At 36.1% G+C, this 18,845-nt stretch overlaps 1 protein-coding gene across 13 annotated transcripts in view; it reads right to left on the bottom strand.

The window, feature by feature from the left end:
* Window positions 1–18,845, bottom strand: part of Mgat4c (MGAT4 family, member C) — a 764,987-nt gene that overhangs the window by 237,078 nt on the left and 509,064 nt on the right. The gene's annotated exons all lie outside the window — the stretch shown is intronic.

Genomic DNA, 18,845 nt, shown 5'->3' with positions numbered 1-18,845 from the left:
ATGAACACATAGATATGGTTATATTTATATACATAGTTATAGCTGTATCTACCTACAAGTCCTTTCACATACATCAACACATTTTAAATTTTGTAAAATAGCTAATCTTTGAAGGATTTCAAATTTTATTTTGAAATTGCTAATATTTGTCATATATTTTCTATTTAGCTGATGTCATTTTTCTAAGATTACATTTTTTGTTTTGTCTTGATACTATTTAGGCAACCAGGTTTCATTTTCTTTTTGAAACAGATTGTCCCTATGAAGCCATATCACCCGGAACTCCCTGCATAAACCAGAATGGCCTTGACCTCACAGAGATCAACTCCTGCCCCTGCCCCTGCCCCTGCCCCTGCCCCTGCCCCTGCCCCTGCCCCTGCCCCTGCCCCTGCCCCTGCCCCTGCCCCTGCCCCTGCCCCTGCCCCTGCCCCTGCCCCTGCGTGTCCCCTTGCCCCTGCTCCTGCCTTTCCCCTTGCCCCTGCCCCTGCCTCTGCCCCTGCCTTCTGAGTGTTGGGATTAAAGGCATGTGCCTCCATACATGACTTTCTTCAATAGACATTTGTAATGTGCAGGCTGCTAGCTTTTTCTCACAAAAATAAAAGTGTTCAGTTGTTCTGAATGTTATTTGAAAGATACTTACTTTTAAACTTTGAATTTCAAAAGTTATTTTGATTTTAGCTTTGAATATTGACATTTCAGCTTTTGCGAGGGAAAACAAAATACAAAAAGCATGAGATGTGAGTTATAAAGCTTCCCTGTGTTAAGTAGCATGTTAAACCCTCTGCTTTCAGTATGTCGATAATCTGGGGTTATTGTGAGGACTGCGAGAATTTATGTTTTCTGAATGTTGCTTTGAGTATTTGCAAGATATATTTGTTTAGTTTGGAAAGATATTTGGAAAATGCAGAAAGCTTTGACTGAATTTCCTGTCACACACCTTACCACTTTTTCCCGATTTATGAGGCAGTAAAGTGGATGGTGTGAAAACCAGTATGTAATCAACAGTAACCACGTGTTGATATTTGAATTCTGATCTGTTGTTGAGCAACATGTCCTGTGATACTCTTGTGTGAGCTGAGCAATGGCAGGTAGCAGCAGTTTTCAATTAGTCATGAGGTTCAGAACATGTACCTCAACAGAGCATGCAAGCTAAGCTGTCAAGTTTCATAGACCCAATGTACTCTACCCATTCTTATTATATTGTGCTTATAATTTATGGTAAAGGTAAGAACATCTATTTTTTCTCATATCTTGTTTTTATTCCTTCCTTTCATGAATGGTAATAAAACATTGATTGATTAGAATCTTTTGTATTTAAATAGATCCCTAGGACAACAACTTTTTACCCTTCCATATCCTCTAAGTAGTACCTTTGTTTATTTCTATAGTTTTACCATTAATATAAAAAAAACCTTTGCAATATTTTAGCATTTATTTTTTCACATAATATTAAGGGGTTCTGTTCTGGAAATTTCTCTTAGATTTATTGATAATTATCTTTACTGTAGTGAGCTATCTCATTTTTTTTGTTGAACATACTTTATTTTTTCCATTGTATAAGTTTTGCTTCTTTGTCAAAAGAACAAGTGTCCATAGGTGTGTGGGTTAAATTCCGGGTCTTTGAATCAATTCCATTGATCAACCTCTTTTTATGCTAATACCATGTGGTTTTTATTACTATAGCACTGTAGTACAGCTTGCAATCAGGGATGGTGATACCTGTAGAAGTTTTTCTTATTGTTCAGGATTGTTTTAAATATCCTGGTTTTCTGTTTGCTTGTTCTTCCACGTGAAATTGAGTATTATTTTTTCTTTCTTTTTTTATTGTTTTTTTTTAAATTTACATTATATGTAAATACACTGTAACTGTCTCAGACACACCAGAAGAGGGTGTCAGATCTCATTACAGATGTTTGTGAGCCACCATGTGGTTGCTGGGATTTGAACTCGGGACCTCTGGAGGAGCAGTCAGTGCTCTTAACCACTGAGCCATCTCTCCAGCCCTCTCATTTTCATATTTATGTTTTACATGTATATCATTTCTAATAACAAAAGGACATATTGAGAATCTAATTCTGCTCTGTATACCATGTGTTTTCTTCTAAAACCGTGTCACCTTTCTGCTTCACAGACCTAGTAAATGTATGAACTACAGTACATATTGTGGATTGCATTTTTTTGGATATTTTTTATTTACATTTTAAATGTTATTCCATTTCCCAATTTCCCATCCCAAAACCTCCTATCCCACCCCCCTCCCCTTCTTCTATAAGGGTGTTCCCTCTCCCCCACCACACCCCTTTCCCATCTCCCTGCCCCGACATTCCCTTATATTGGGAGGTCCAGCCTTGGCAGGACCAAGGGCTTCTCCTCCCATTGGTGACCAACAAGGCCATTCTCTGCTACATATGCAGCTGGAGCCATGGGTCTGTCCATGCATATAGTCTTTGGGTAGTGGTTTAGTCTCTGGGAGCTCTGGTTGATTGGTATTGTTGTTCTTATGGGGTTCCAAGTGGATTGCATTATTTAAAACCAGATATTTACGTTTCTTCAAGATACTTAGTTTTGTACTAGCATCAGTAAATATAATAGCATGTCATCTATATTATCTTAGCTTTGCTTTTAAGTCTTTCTGAAGGATGGTTCTACAGTAGTCTATTCCTCTCTAATTACAAGAGTCCTACTACAAATTTTTTTTTTCTGGGTTGTATGTCTTGCTCTCAGGCATGATTAAATAATTTGTCATTTGTTTTAGTTAGGGTTTCTATTGCTGTAAGAAGACACCATGGTTACAACAACTCTTACAAAGAAAACACTTAACTGGGGCTGCCTTAGCAGTTCAGAAGTTTCCTTGTCGCTTGTCATCATCATCTGAAGCATGGTGACATGCAGGCAGACAGGGTGCTAGGAAATTAGTTGTTTGTTCTATAAATAGATCCTCAGGCAGCAGGAAGACAGAGGGAGCCACTGAGCCTGCCTTGAGTTTCTAAGGCTCAAAGTCCACTTCCAGTGACATACATCCTCCAACAAGGCTATTCATACTAATCCTTTAAAATAATGTCACACCTATGAGCTTATGGGATCACTTTCATTAAAACCACGACAGCATCCTAGTTGACTACACATGGTGTAACTCTCAGCACTCTGCAACTTTAGATCAGTCACTTAATGTCTAAACAAAGATGTCCTTTATATGCCACAATGGGCATGTGCAATTTTTTTTTTCAAAAACAGGAAAGCACTTATTGCAACCTTTTATGTCTATCAAAATATAAAATTTTTATTTTCTAGATATTGAAGCCAGTATATCTAACAAGACTATATTTTTTCTGTTCTGTTCTATGATCAAGAACTTGTTTATAGGAAGAAATCCACGGCTATCATTCAGTTCACTTCCTGTAACCCCGTAAACCTTTTCTCTGTTCCATTCATAATAGAAACACTCTTGCTTCATCTGTTTTTTTTGTCTTGTATTGATTTACAGTGGCAGAGAAAGTATAAAGCTCTCTGTCATGGACAGATGTGGAATTATACACTGACATTGCATTGAGTTTGCATTTTATACTGCAGGTAGGTATAATGGATGAATTATTTATATACATATTATATATTAAAAAAACATGATTGTGCCATTGTGAAATTATTCTTCCATCCCTAGAATGTTCAACAAATTAAAATAGGTCTTAAAAATCTGAATATATCTTCAGAAAAATATGTGAACTGGATGATAGAAGTATGCTGTAAAAGCCTCTAAAATGGAGGATTCTTTTTTAACTATTATGCTCTTCTTAATATGACTAAGTCAATTCATTGAAATAATAATAATAACAATAATAGCTATTATCCTTGATATTATTTTGTTTTTAGATTGTTTATATGTCTTCCAAATTCCACGTTACAAATGCATTCGATTGCCAGCTATATTCCAAGCGCATAAGCAGCTGAGTTTTCAAACGACACACAACTGCATCTCTATTTGTCTGAGTAAATGTCTGTGTGTGATATGTTTATAACTGTACCTCACTCCGTTCCTCCACCCTGACAGTTCGGGAGAGATACAGTATATCACTGTATGGAATTCAAAGCATGTTCAGCACTTTGAGCTGAGGCGATGCAACTTCAAAATGTTGACAATTTGTCTCTCTATTGAATCTTCACTAACCAAAAGTACATGTTGCAGGGACACTATATTGCAGAATGAAAGGCAGACATAAAGTTCCTAAAGAATTTAGACACCTCAACAAAAATGTTTTGTACTATCTGTGGCCAATATAAATATTACAGGAAAAAATGGTTGTGCATAAAACAAAGTAAAATAAAATAGAAAACTCTAATATACCATCTATAGATGTAAACGTAACAGAAACACAAAAACAGATGCCTAAAATTTATTTTTTCTAAAGAGTTTTTCTCTGTATGTTGCAGTTTATCTTATTTAAGAGCACTTTCTTTTCTTTTTTATCATCCTCATAGAAGCTGTGGGGGAAAGGGAATAACACTTAAAAGCACTTTTAAAGCACAAACTATGTAGAGAGAAAAATAAAGCTTATAGATAAAAAGAGTTAAAATTATAATATTTTCTTTAAGCAAAAAATGAGAAAAAGGTAAGAAGTTACTTATTTGCACTCATGTAGATATTTTCTCTTAAATAATGTTTAATGTAGTGAAACTAAATTCCAGTTTCTCAGAGACCTATACAAAATGTTTTATAAAAAATATTTAACCAGTTTTCTATTATTGTGGCAAAATACATGAGATAAGCAACTTAAAATTTATGTATTTAGAAATGTGGATGTGGTTAGCAATAAAAAGATAAATAGGCCATAGTGATATAGAGTATGGAATGAGTATTTGTGGAGTGTGTGTGGAGGAGGTAGAAGGGGGACAATAATCCAAATATACTATAATCTCAAAAGTGATAATTTTTTAAAAATTAAAAATATTTAAAATATCCCAAAATATTCATTTTGAAAAGAAAACTGGTGGAAAGTTCATAGTCCTTTAGTGAGCCAATTAGTCCACACTCAGTTCACTCAAAATTTAGGTAGGTACATGCAGTGCATTATAGTAAGAACATGTAGCAGAAGATACACTTTCACTACAGCCAGGGTTAAAGATGGATAGGAAGTACTATCGCCCCCAAAAATCAATCTGAGACCTCTTATCAACAGAGCAAAACCTCTTAAAATTTCTTCACTCAACCAGATAAGATGGGACACATTTATTAAGCATACATTAGGAAGCCTATAAGTTCATGTACTACAGTAAAATGTAAGCTATTCTCCTTACAGACTTTGTAGGACATAAGTGTTTTAGTTGAAGTATGTGTTTATGTTGTCATGAAGAATTCAAATCCATTACAATTTGGATATTCATACAGCATTTGAAGACTGAAATGTCCAAGACTCACCAAGGCTGTAGAGTGAGCTCCAGGGAAACCTGAGCTAGAGAGGATGACCTTATCTCAAAAACAAAGAAGGAAGAAAGAAGGAGAGAAAGAAGGAAGGAAGGAAGGAAGGAAGAAAGAAAGGAAGGAAGGAAGGAACATTTTTTTCAAAAGGAGGAGGAGAATAGAAAAAGAGAGAGAAAGAATTATTATCCTTTTATTACCCAAATCCAAACCATAATACATTTGAGTCTCCAAAATCTTTATGAACCGCCTGATTGTCTGGAAGTCTTGTCTATGTCATCAACACATAACTACATTAAAACATATTTGTGTCATGTGCAGTGTGTAAGGGATATCCCAGTTACACACAGTTTACAATGAAACATGACTTAACTAGAGACAAATGGCTGACCTGATACAGGGCACTTAAAAGAGAAAGCTGGCATGCTCAAAATCACAATAGTAACTACAAAAGATATCTAAGAATCAAAGGAGCACACCACAGTTAACTTTACACAGGTTTTATTACATATTTATCACATATTTATGCTCATACCTCTTTCAACTACAAAGCATAATTTCTATTTTCTATATTTCTCTGCAAGTTTTGATAAATTTCATAGATCTATATTTTGATAGATTTATATTCATATTACATGGTAATAAGTAATAAAAACATTTAACAAACCACTGAACTGAGAACGGACCCCCGTTGAAGGACTCAGAGAAAGGACTGAAAGAGCTGAAGGGGCTTGAGACCCCTTCATTGAACAACAATGCCAACCAACCAGAGCTTCCAGGGACTAAGCCACTACCCAAAGACTATACATGGACTGACCCTGGACTCTGACCTCATAGGTAGCAATGAATATCCTAGTAAGAGCACCAGTGGAAGGGGAAGCCCTGGGTCCTGCCAAGACTGAACCCCCAGTGAACGTGATTGTTGGGGGGAGGGTGGTAATGGGGGGAGGATTGGGGAGGGGAACAGCCATATAGAAGGGAAGGGGAGCGGTTGGGGGATGTTGGCCTGGAAATCAGGAATGGGAATAACATTTGAAATGTAAATAAGAAATACCCAGTTTAATAAAGAAGGAATAAAAAAGAAAAAAATCAGTAATAGAAACTTTCAAGAGTCTCAACTATACACCTTTTCATGAATTAATGATGGTTAATTTTTCATACCTTCTGTTATACTTTTGGCTGCATGCTTTGTCTGAGAGTTTGTTCAAATGATAGCTGCCAAGAAAATGACAGAAACCACATATCTTTCCTATTTGATAAATATCTTGGAATTAGTTCCTTAAAAGCCACATCCCATGAAGAGGGTCCTCATGCAGCAATGGTCACTCCATTTCTTTCTAAGATTTAGTTAGTCTGCTTTCTTCAGTTACAGATTTAGTTTAACCTGGTATGAAATATCTTGCTAAAATCCTATGCAAAATTCATTCTATCTTCCAAGGAACACTTCCCATTTCCCTTGTGCTCAGTTATACTACAAGCAATTTTCCTATGAAATATTCTAATTATCTACAAAGAAATGAAGAATAAACACTTCTGTTTTTATTTAACAACCACATAAGAATGTATCAGAGATCAGTCTTGACATAGATCATGCTAGCATGCATTACAGTTTCCTTTCCTTGTGGTCTGTTACTAGGCTTTCACCCCTTGGGGGTGGTCTAGTGATTATAGCTGTATGTATTTTTCCTCTCAAAGCACAAGCCTAATAGAACTTCCAGGTAATTTCAATTTTAAGGGAAAGTAAAATAAGTCAATTCCTCAGCGCATACTACATCCAAATATCAACTTCTTAAAATTTTTCACCCAATGAAATATTAATTTTCTCAAATAACTTTATTTTTTTCACTAAAGATTGTAGTAAGTGTTTTTGTAGAAAGTAAGTGATAACATCTTCTAGTATTTCATTAGTCTGAAGGATTTTCATCATAAATTCAAAGTGGTTCTATCAGGAACATTTTAGGAGTACGATACTTGAGGTCCAACACATTTGAATCTCAGTAGGCCCTTGAATCAAGTGAAAGAGTACAATAGGCCTTCCTCCTACAATGTTCTATCTGTAGGCTTCTATGAATGGTAGCCACTTTAACAAACACTGACTGATTTAGAAGGTCAGTCACATGAAAATCTATTAAATCATCTAGAACACATGCTTAGTGAGTATCTGGCATTTTACTTTTACCTTTATAGATGCAAGATTTTGGTCTTTTGTATTAATATTTGCTCGTAGCATTCGTTATCGAAAGCAATTCCACCTTGAAAGAAGGGTTGGATTTTTTGCTTTGCTTTGTTTTTCATTTTTTATTGGATATTTTATGTATTTACATTTCAAATGTTGTTCTTTTTCCCCCCTCTTTTACCCCCCCTTTCCCCCACCCCATGCTTCCATGAAGATGCTCCTACTCCCACCTCAACAACCTGGCATTCACCTACACTGGGGAAACGAGGAAGGAATGTTTTAATAAAGTAATTTTTACATTTGAAGAAGAAAAAGTTGATTGATGAAGGACATAATTTTAAAATTGGCACTCACACTCTTGAAACTATTCAACCCCAACTCTTCATAGATATGTATAAATATTTGCCCATTAAGTTATATTATCCCAATAAAAATGGTAATATTTCTGCACATCCATTAGAAGATTAATTGAATAAAGATGGCGTTTTATGAGATATATATACACATTTCTATTATAGATTTTTAGGTTATCAAGTGATATGAAATGCAAAAACAAAAACAGAAAGTGAGACTGTGTGTAGTATACTGACACTGTTATAAATCATATCCATAGATGCATGAAATAAACACAAAACAAAGTATCTATTTGGGGGTGTCCAGGAGCAGTAAGTTCTTGGGTGACACTTAATCTTTTAAATTTGTTTAAGTCATCCATTTTTTCCTCTATAACTAGCATGCGGTTTACAGTTCAGAGCAAAACTAATCTTAAGGAGATTTTCATATTTAATCCCCGAATCAATTTTGTTCTTTAAAATATCATCGGAGCACTAATCATGATTATTATATTTAGCGAGTTGGAGAGATGTGAAGCTTCGCAGACATTACAAAGCCAGCCGAGCATTGCTTTTGCTTTAATTTGAGAGTGTCATATGTGATAAAATGTTAGTAATAAAAAGAACATTAAAGATGCCCTAATTAAAACTCCAGCCTCAGTGGTAAGTGACTACACAATATTTCCACATTAGCACTCCATGAAAATGTACTTCACTCTGGCAAGTGGCACGGACTTGTTTGAGAAACAGGAATTGGAATGTAGCGAGTAATGCAGCCAATGGGCCAGTATTCTTCACTCACACTTGTCATTTGCATTTTAGAATTTGGTATAGGATGACTATTTACTAGGCGTGAAACTTCCAATTGACAGCCCATGACAGTTTGGTTAGACTTTGCATGTAGAGAGCAGTTTAGTTTTAAAGTTGGGAGTATAGATAAATGAAAAAAATAATATGTACAAACATTTCTCCCTGGCTTTAGCATTATTTTTATTAAAAATAATTTACCATTAAGAACCTCATTTTCTTCATTGCATAGCTAATCATGTGACACCGGGTCCTTTGAATCTACTCTGGTATCATTAGACAGAAAAGTAAACCGTGATTTTAAGGAAAACTTGTGAGTAGTCTGTAGGGAAGCATCTATATTACGCTTAATCTTTAAATGAGCCATAGTTTACAACTACTAGAGATATTAAGTAGAAATGTGTGTGGTATACAGCTGGTTTAGACGGTAAGAGGTGACTGGAACTATGCAATTGAAAAGACCCACTTTTTTTTGTAATATAAATGGCTTTTGAAATTGTTAGCAACTAGCTAGTGATGTTTTCCCAGGAGTCAGTAATTTGAAGTAAATGTAGAAATAAAATGCTTTTGAAAATAAGATATGATTTTAATGATTAGGCAGAAGATAATAACAATACAAAGAAATCAGGCTGGCACCATGGAAATATATTTAAAGAATACCATTCGAAGTAATTTGACAGCGAGGGATCATAGCTTTAGAAGTACTTGGAAAGCAGCTTTAACAGTAAGTGTTGCTGTTTCTTTCTCTCTCTCTCTCTTTCTCTCTCTCTCTCTCTCTCTCTCTCTCTCTCTCCCTCCCTCCTTCCCTCCCTCTCTTCCTCATTCCCCCACCCCTCTCTCTCTGTCTTTCTGTCTCTCTGTCTCTCTGTCTCTCTGTCTCTCTGTGTGTGTGTGTGTGTGTGTGTGTGTGTGTGTGTGTGTGTGTGAAAGTGCTGGTGTGAAAAGTTGCATACACAGCTGTGTGCATGTACCAGTAGAGGTCAGATTACAATCAATGATGTCATTTCTAAGGTGATGAGCACAGTTTTTGTTTTTCTTTCTGTATTGTTTTGTTTTGTGTTTGTGTTTTTGATGTAGATTATTTGACTAGCCTGAAACTCACTACATACTCTGGCCAGACAGTGCCAGGGATCTATATATCTATCCCTCCTCTAACTGAGTGACAATTTTGCACCATGATGCTCAGCTTTTATTATGTGGGTTCTGGGGGTTGAACTAACATCCCCGTGAATGCAGAGCAAGCACTGTCCTGGATGTTCCTCAAGTTAATAAGTAATACATATAGTAAAATGAAGTAACGAAGAGTGGAATTTAAAAGAAATGTAAGTAGTTAGGACCCAGAGAGATGCTTCTACAGAACAAAGTGATTTAGAATTGAAGCAAAGGTCTTGGGAATTTGTTCAGGCCACATCAACTGTGTAGTTTGTCATGGAGTCTTGCGACAGAGATAATAATGCAACAAGGATGAGGAGGAATGAACACACTCTAGTGTTGTGGATACTTCTGGTTAAAATTACTTGGGGGTAAATCATCTGCCAAGGTGTTACAGAATTATGTTGCCAAATAGCTAAGACTCCTGATTCCAAGGACTACATTCTATGACTCCTAAAAGAACCCTTAAATATAAGGCTAAGTAAAAATGAGCGATGGATTTTGCCAGTTGGTATAGTGAAAAATATACACTTAAATTTCTGTTTTAAATATGACTAGGTAGGATAGGAAGAAAAAATATTCACTTAAACCAAATTTTCCAAATCAGAGAGCCATCCCTAAGGAATAAAAAAATAGCTTTACAGACTTAAGTTCTTTCTAGACCGTTGGACAGCTGTGGTCTGTTCTGCTGAATGCCACCAGGTCATAGATCAATGACTTCTGTGGGTCTTCTTTTGTTTTCCAAAGAAAAGCTATAATTCAGTTATTCTGTGTCTGTTGCTGTGTTGTAGAACAAGCAGGAAACAGAATAGATTGGTTTTCTTTTTCACATTTTGGAGCCCTGAATACAGTTGTGCAGGTGGGGCTACGAAAGACAACTCTCATTATCCCAGGATTCCAGAGCACCGTGCGATAGAGTGGATGGGATTTGGCTTGATTCTGCATTTGTGAAAGCAAAGAACATAAGCATGGCATGAATAGTTTCACCGGAGCCCGTTTATCCCGATAATTCACAGAAGACAGAACAATGTGGATTTCAGAGACTTGATTATAGATGACTGTCTAAATATAATTCATGATATCTTGCGAGGCTGCCACATGATGACCGCAAATGAATAATAGTTTATGGTGCTCACAGTGTTTTCCATGAGGACTACTGGTCCTCTTTGTTTGACCTTAATTGGTATAACTGATAGCAAGTAGTTCTTGGTGAGCCATTTTAATCACCTCAGAGCAGCTTCCCTGACAGACAATAAAGGAAGCTGCTGTGAGTTATCTACTATTAGTGACAACCCAGAAAGTTAGGGAAAAAATGACTATTTTCCTTCAAACCTAAATATTCGGACCATGTAGACCATAACAGTGGATTCCACATGAATTTGTGCTAATCTCTTAAGAATCTATGAAAACTACTTCATATATCTTTTTACATAATGCAAAGCAGAAAAAATTAGAAGAAATGAAGTCAGGCATACCCGCAGATTTTCAGAAGAAAAAAAAAGGCATTAAAGAAGTGTCCAAACTAATAAGACAGATTTTACAGCAGGTATAGCCAGTGTAGCTGAAATATTTCATTTTTACTATAGAATTAAAATTGAGGATGTGAGGTTATAAATGTGAGCATTCATTTCTCACTAAATGGAACCCAATCTCGACACTTTGTACCTAGAGTACGGAAGAGGTTGGTTGCTTTAAAGGAAACAGACTTTGCTAATTAAATGTTACTTTTGTGATAAAACACTAAGTTAATGATGAGCCTCCCAAGGCCTTTTTGTACAAAATGTTAATTGCTATGAATTGATAAAATGGCAAGTTCAAGAAAACACTGAACCTTTCCCCTTTATTACTGTAATTTAGACATAATTTCCTTAAATAAGAAGAAGAATAATTATTTCCAATAATTGGAATTCATTCTTTACATATTTTTATCTTTTGTAATTGAAGAACGAATATTTTATCTTCACAGTGGTGAATTTGGGTTCTGAATTCTAGGAAATTATTTATTTCATATATCATATAGATATTATTTGATTGTATGTTATATGAACATATGTTATATCTATATCTCATTTGAGAAACGTCCTAGGTCAAAGCTTTAATAACAGGCCTACTTTCCACCGTGTAGGTGGCTTTGTAGTTCTGTGTATGACATTGTAAGCAGTGCACAACCCAGTATTTGCTCAATTTTCTATTATAAATATTTCTCTCCAAAGTCTGTCAAACAATGAAACAATGAATAAAACCCCACACTGTCTAGTCATCTCCCACAAGGGAGGTAGAAGCCTTACCAGGATATAGAAGGAATGTCAAAGAAAAATAAGCTTCACTATCTACTTGTCTTTTAACTGCATATAATTGATGGACACACTTAAGTGCCCCGTGTTGGTTTGAATGGAATTGGCTCCAATAGACTCAAAGGAAATGCTATTATTAGAGGTTTTCACCTTGTTGGATTGCGTGTGTGGCCCTGCTGGAGGAAGGTGTTGGCCTTGTTGGAGCAGTCATAGCATTTTTGGAGTAGAAAGTGTGTTACTGACAGGTGGACTTTGTGGTTTCAGAAGCTCAAGCCAGGATCACAGCCTCTCTCTTCTCATTGCTTGCCATTCTGAGTTAGCATTCTTAGCTGTAGCAACATGTCTGTCTGCAGGTGCCCGTGCTTCCCAACATAATGACTGTGTACTAAAGCTCTAAAGTGTAGCCCAGGCCCAATTAAATATTTTGCTAAGAGTTGCCATGGTCATGTTTTCTCTTTATAGCAATAAAATTCTAAAGTGTATCCTAATCATAGAAATTACAACTTTGCTCCTTCCTTCAAGTCCCTTTCTTATCCTTCTATTAGGTCTACTGTAATTCATCTCTTTTATTTTATCTATACTTTCTTATAATCATTCATTCTTCAGTTAAAGGAAAAGGGTGTTAGTCACACTCAGTATAGTTGCCTTTTCTTCTTATTGTTTGCATAAGCAACCCTATTCTAGGACTTTGCTCCAACTTATTGGTCTCTGTGTAGCATTATGGTTGTATATGTGTAGTATAAGCAAGTTGCTTTATGGTACCCCCTCCTCTGCACAAAGGCATTGACACCTGACTAGTACTACATGTCTTTCTTTCACTCTCTTCCCTGCATGAAGACATTTACAGGGATTGACTAATTTGAAAAACGAAAGAAGACAACCAAAGCCTTTTTCGTTTTTCTCTGTTGCAATTTCTTTCATACAAAATGGCTTTCTCTTTCAAGAAATAATAGAATCCTTTAGGTGAACATGATTTTCGATACCATGAACATTCCCTTTTCTTTCAATTACTAAATAAATTTCACTTCCAAGTTCTTCATTGTAGTATATTTGCACTTTCTAATATAACAAAATCTGGAATTGCCTTTGTGTGTGTTTAAAGCTTCTTCCTACATTTGCCTGAAGTGGGAATTTCGGGTATCTTTGGAGACTCAGTTGTGTCATGTGATGTTTTTCTGGAAACCATCTTAGAAGAGAATGTTTTTACTAAATCAGATGTGGGAGGATGTTTTGCTGAGAACAGACATTCGATGTTCTTCCAGAAGCTGCCGGGAGAAAAGGCATGTGACGTTTTGCTATAGCAGATGCTTGAGAGAACACTTGATGTTTGAGGGGGTATAACTATAATACAACAGAGAGTGGGTGGAGCTGGGTGGCACTGGTTTGCCTTGCCACTCTTTGCTGGTCTTTGCTCATACTAGTCTTTATAGGGAAAAATGCACCAAATTAACTTCTAGACATGTTTCAGCAGCATTTCCATGGAGTCAAGATGATTGGCCAAATCTCACCATTATTTCTTCAGGATCAGACTTCCATTGATGATTCCTGAACTATGTTTGTGAATGGATCTAGCTACTGCTGCTGACTCGTTTGAACCAAACTGATACTATCCTAACAGAGAAGAGAGCAATTGCCCCCAAAGAACTAATTCTTCATCTTCTCTTCCCCTATTAACCTTTCCTTTCCACTGTCTCTGGTGGGAGATTAAAGCATTTGAGTAGCCTTATTAAAGTAGGCTTTGAAAAATAAAAGTTTATATTTGCCTTCGTCACCTTCAACTCATTAGTACAGACCCCATCTTTTGATTTATTTGTCAGTGCTCCCTCCATAAATGGTGAAGCCTACTTCTTCTCTGGCATTTATTCTCTCTCTAAAGACTTCCATTAGCCACTGTCTCATCCTCACGTTATAAATCGCTGATACTGGGGTGTCATGACACTCATCTTACCTTGTTATTTTTAAAGTAATAGATTATTTGGTTTAACTCAAAATGTATAGAATTGTTAGAATTCTCCTCAGAAGCCAAGGTTTATGATCGAGCTTCAGATACAACCCTCCTATCTATGAATGGGATATTTTCAAAATACCCTCCCACTCTACTTCCCACACAACACACATACTGCCTTCTCCTGTTTGCCACAACAACATTTCCATCTTACTCGTTGCATTATCAGTCAAGTTTGCAAATTATCAACTTGCAACATAAAATATTTCTTTAGATTTTGGAGAATCTGAGTAATAGTCCCAGAATAAGGCTGAACATGAATCTGGAAATTACAGTTTCCAGAGCAATAACCGTAACAAATACCACATAAATGCAGATATACTGTTCACCACAGATGTGACTACAGGGGGAAAATATGAATCAAATGGAATCAAGAGGCTTTCATAGGAGAACAGATAATATTTAGAAAATATTTTTTATTTCATTTGCAGTGAACACGTTTCTTAAGAACTGTTAAATTTACACACACACACACACACACACACACAGACACGCACAAATACACACACACAAGTTCAACACTCATTCATGAGAGTACTCCTCCTGAATTTTTCCTAGACTACAAGTTTCCATGTATTTATTCTGCCTTTGTTCGTTTTGCTTTATTGTGGAAGAAATAATTCTACTTCCCCATCCATACCTAAGGAATATTCTCTAGCATCTTCTCTTGACTCTTCCATTTGGATTTGGGAAAGGTTTTCATGAACTCAGATATATACCATATATGAAATAAGCAATGAAAAATAAATAGCAAAAAATAGATACATTCATAAATCTTGCCCCAGGTGACATAATGTAAGTTCATACTGTAAGCCTTCTCATACTAAAATGTTGTCACATTGGGTTGTATGGTACTGCAGTGCCATTAGTAGGGAAATTGGACAACAGAATTGTAAGTTCAAGAACAAAGTTGGACTATCTAGTGCTTTCCAGATGGCCTATGTGACAGTGTATCAATGAACAAGATGTTCATGTATGTAAAATTAGTATCCTGCCACTTTTTGTTCCATGTAATTTTACCAATTTTAATTTGAAGTCTTGTTCTCATGATGGATTTTCCTTCTAAACTTAAGTTCTTTGGTAGATTTTCTACCTAATTAAGAGATGATATAATTCATATTTCTCTCTCAACCCCCTTTCTTCTCAGCAGCTCTTTGCTATCTCTGCCCATCCCCACATCTATGGGCTAAGGTTTCTTCACCCATGATCAAGATTCTTTCTGTACCATCAAAGGAGTCTATGTCTTAGAGGAAATACAGTTAACAAATCTAATTTTCTTAAATTTCAAGATTTGATGGGGGCTTGCAGAGAGATATTTTTATTTCTCATATGTCCTCTAAACATGTTCTGATAGGCATGGAAGTAATGCCTAGTTAACAAAGTTTCTCTCTATTCCTGTCTCTGTCTTCTCTTTCTCTTTCTCTTTCTCTTTCTCTTTCTCTTTCTCTTTCTCTTTCTCTGTCTCTGTCTCTTTCTCTCTATTTCTCCTAATCTCTTCCTTCCTCCAAATATCTCTTCCCTCCTCTTTCCCTTTCTTCTCTGAGATGTTTAAACAGACATCTTTAATTAGAATCAACTGAAATTTTCTAAATTTTGTCTTCTGCATACATATTTCCAAGAGATGAACTACTTAAGTCGTGCTTAATTAAAAGTAAAAATAAAACATTGCAATGCCCCACGGAAGCATTAATACCAAAGAAATATAAGAACTTCTTGTATATTTGCCTATATTCTATGATCAACTGCAGCTCTAAATGTTTAAGGAAATAGAAATAGCAAGTGCAGAACTCAGACATGATTCATTGTGTATTCTGATCCACACCCTAAAAACACATTAACATAGACGTTAGTTTCTAGCACAAGTTAGCTGAAGAAGATTGAGAAGTTGTATCAGTAGGAATGTGTGGTAAATGATAGCTGTGCTTTCCATGTCTAAATAACTGAAAATAAGTGAGAAGAGAAATAGTGTTTATCAGGTAGATAAAAATATAAGAGTTATCATCACTAGTTCCAAAGAGATGGAGAGACAGAATTGTGTAAATATAAAAAATTAGATAACATAAATCATAGTAAAACATATTGCTTCAGTAATAGATTTAATAATCAACAAATCCAATAATAATAACAATAGTAATAATAGTAATACATTAATGACATAAATATGTAGATATACTTGCAAGAAATCGGTAGGTTAAATGATTGTTATGTTATATATATATATATATATATATATATATTATATATATATATAAATGATGGAATATAAGGCAGTAATTATTCCTTAACCAGCTTTTCCCCAAATAACCATGCAGAAGCCTTTTAATATGTCAAAGCCTAGACCTAAGTTGGGAAGACTCAGCTAGCTCATCAAAGTTAACCTAACCACCTAGCCCATTCCACCATATGACTAACTAGAATTTCCAGGACTGTAGTCATGTCTGTTTCTTCTCATGTCTTCTGGAGTAAGGCATCTTCACCTTGATATAAATTTGAGATTGATGTATATTTATATTTTATATCACTAAGGATATATTATTTATTGCTAACAACTTCTACCTATAAAATTTATCCCTCCATTTAGATAAAGAGTATTTTCAGTCAGGAATGTAGAAATTAATAGAACTGTACTCGTGTATTAGGTTTATTCCCAGGAACAAATAATCTTTAATAGGCAGGTAACTAGGCTTTCTATACTGTAATAAAATATCTCAAATAATGAAATGACATAAAAACCATTTAATTGGTCTTATAATTTCAGAGAGTTAGAGCCTACGATGGCATAGGAATATAATGAGAATAGAAAAATTGAGAACTCAAGCAAAACTCAGAGACAAAGACAGAGACAGCAACAGAGACAGAGACAAAGACAGAGCGAGCATTGGAGATGATAGATGTCTTTTGAAGCCTAAGTTCTTACCCGGTGACACTCATCCTCCAACATAACTATACCCTAAATCATTTCCAATCAAATCCACCAATGAGGACCATGTATTATCACATAACATCCTATGGGAAAAGTCTCATTTAAGCCAATGTATGTTCCTTTCTGTTGTTTTATTTTATGTTAGTATCAATTGTTTTATATTTGTTTATTTTTATTTTATCTGTATGAGTATCTTCTTGCATATATATCTGTGCACCTTGTGGATACCATGCCTGCAGAGGTCAGAAGACCCCAGTGAACTAGATTACAAAATGTTTTTCATACCCATGTAGGTGTTGGTAATCTATTCAAGTTGTCTGAAAGAACAGTCAATGCTCTTACCCACCAAGGCAGGTCTTCAGCCTTCTTGCAAGTAATTTCTTAACTTTTCCCCTTTATACATTTAATTTTAAGATTTCAAAATTCTTTTCTACTCAATATGTCTGGCACTGACAGAGCATATGATGAAATTATACTTTTAATGTAAAACATTTTGATCGCAACAAAACGACTTTTATACAATATATTATTAAAATGGTTTTCTTTTGACACGTTGATTATCAGATTCTATATGGCCAAAGATGCAGAACTGCACAGAATTTACATTGTGTATGTGTACCCTTCCATAATACTGTAAAAAAAGAACATGTGCTGAGACACCGCCGGAACCTGAAGGAAACAGACCAGATAAACAGTTCTCTGCACCCAAATCCCGTGGGAGGGAGAGCTAAACCTTCAGAGAGGCAGACACGCCTGGGAAACCAGAAGAGACTGCACTCTGTGCACATCCAGACGCCAGAGGAAAACACCAAACATCATCTGGAACCCTAGTGCACGGAGGCTCCCGGAAAGAGCGGCGCAGATCTTCCCAGTTGCTGCCGCCGCGGAGAGGACTTAGGCAGTACCCCACGAGCAAACTTGAGCCTTGGAACCACAGGTAGGACCAACTTTTCCCCTGCAAGAAACCTGCCTGGTGAACTCAAGACACAGGCCCACAGGAACAGCTGAAGACCTGTAGAGAGGAAAAACTACACGCCCGAAAGCAGAACACTCTGTCCCCATAACTGGCTGAAAGAAAACAGGAAAACAGGTCTACAGCACTCCTGACACACAGGCTTATAGGAAAGTCTAGCCACGGTCAGAAATAGCAGAACAAAGTAACACTAGAGATAATCTGATGGTGAGAGGCAAGCACAGGAATACAAGCAACAGAAACCAAGACTACATGGCATCATCGGAGCCCAATTCTCCCACCAAAGCAAACACGGAATATCCAAACACACCAGAAAAGCAAGATCTAGTTTCAAAATCATATTTGATCAGGATGCTGGAGGACTTCAAGAAAGACATAAAGAACTCCCTTAGAGAACAAGTAGAAGCCTACAGAGAGGAATCGCAAAAATCCCTGAAAGAATTCCAGGAAAACACAATCAAACAGTTGAAGGAATTAAAAATGGAAATAGAAGCAATCAAGAAAGAACACATGGAAACAACCCTGGATATAGAAAACCAAAAGAAGAAACAAGGAGCTGTAGATACAAGCTTCACCAACAGAATACAAGAGATGGAAGAGAGAATCTCAGGAGCAGAAGATTCCATAGAAATCATTGACTCAACTGTCAAAGATAATGTAAAGCAGAAAAAGCTACTGGTCCAAAACATACAGGAAACCCAGGACTCAATGAGAAGATCAAACCTAAGGATAATAGGTATAGAAGAGAGTGAAGACTCCCAGCTCAAAGGACC

The sequence above is a fragment of the Rattus norvegicus genome, chromosome 7 (genome assembly GCF_036323735.1).
Source record: "Rattus norvegicus strain BN/NHsdMcwi chromosome 7, GRCr8, whole genome shotgun sequence".
NCBI lineage: Eukaryota > Metazoa > Chordata > Mammalia > Rodentia > Muridae > Rattus > Rattus norvegicus.
This window is presented reverse-complemented; position numbering and strand designations above follow the sequence as displayed.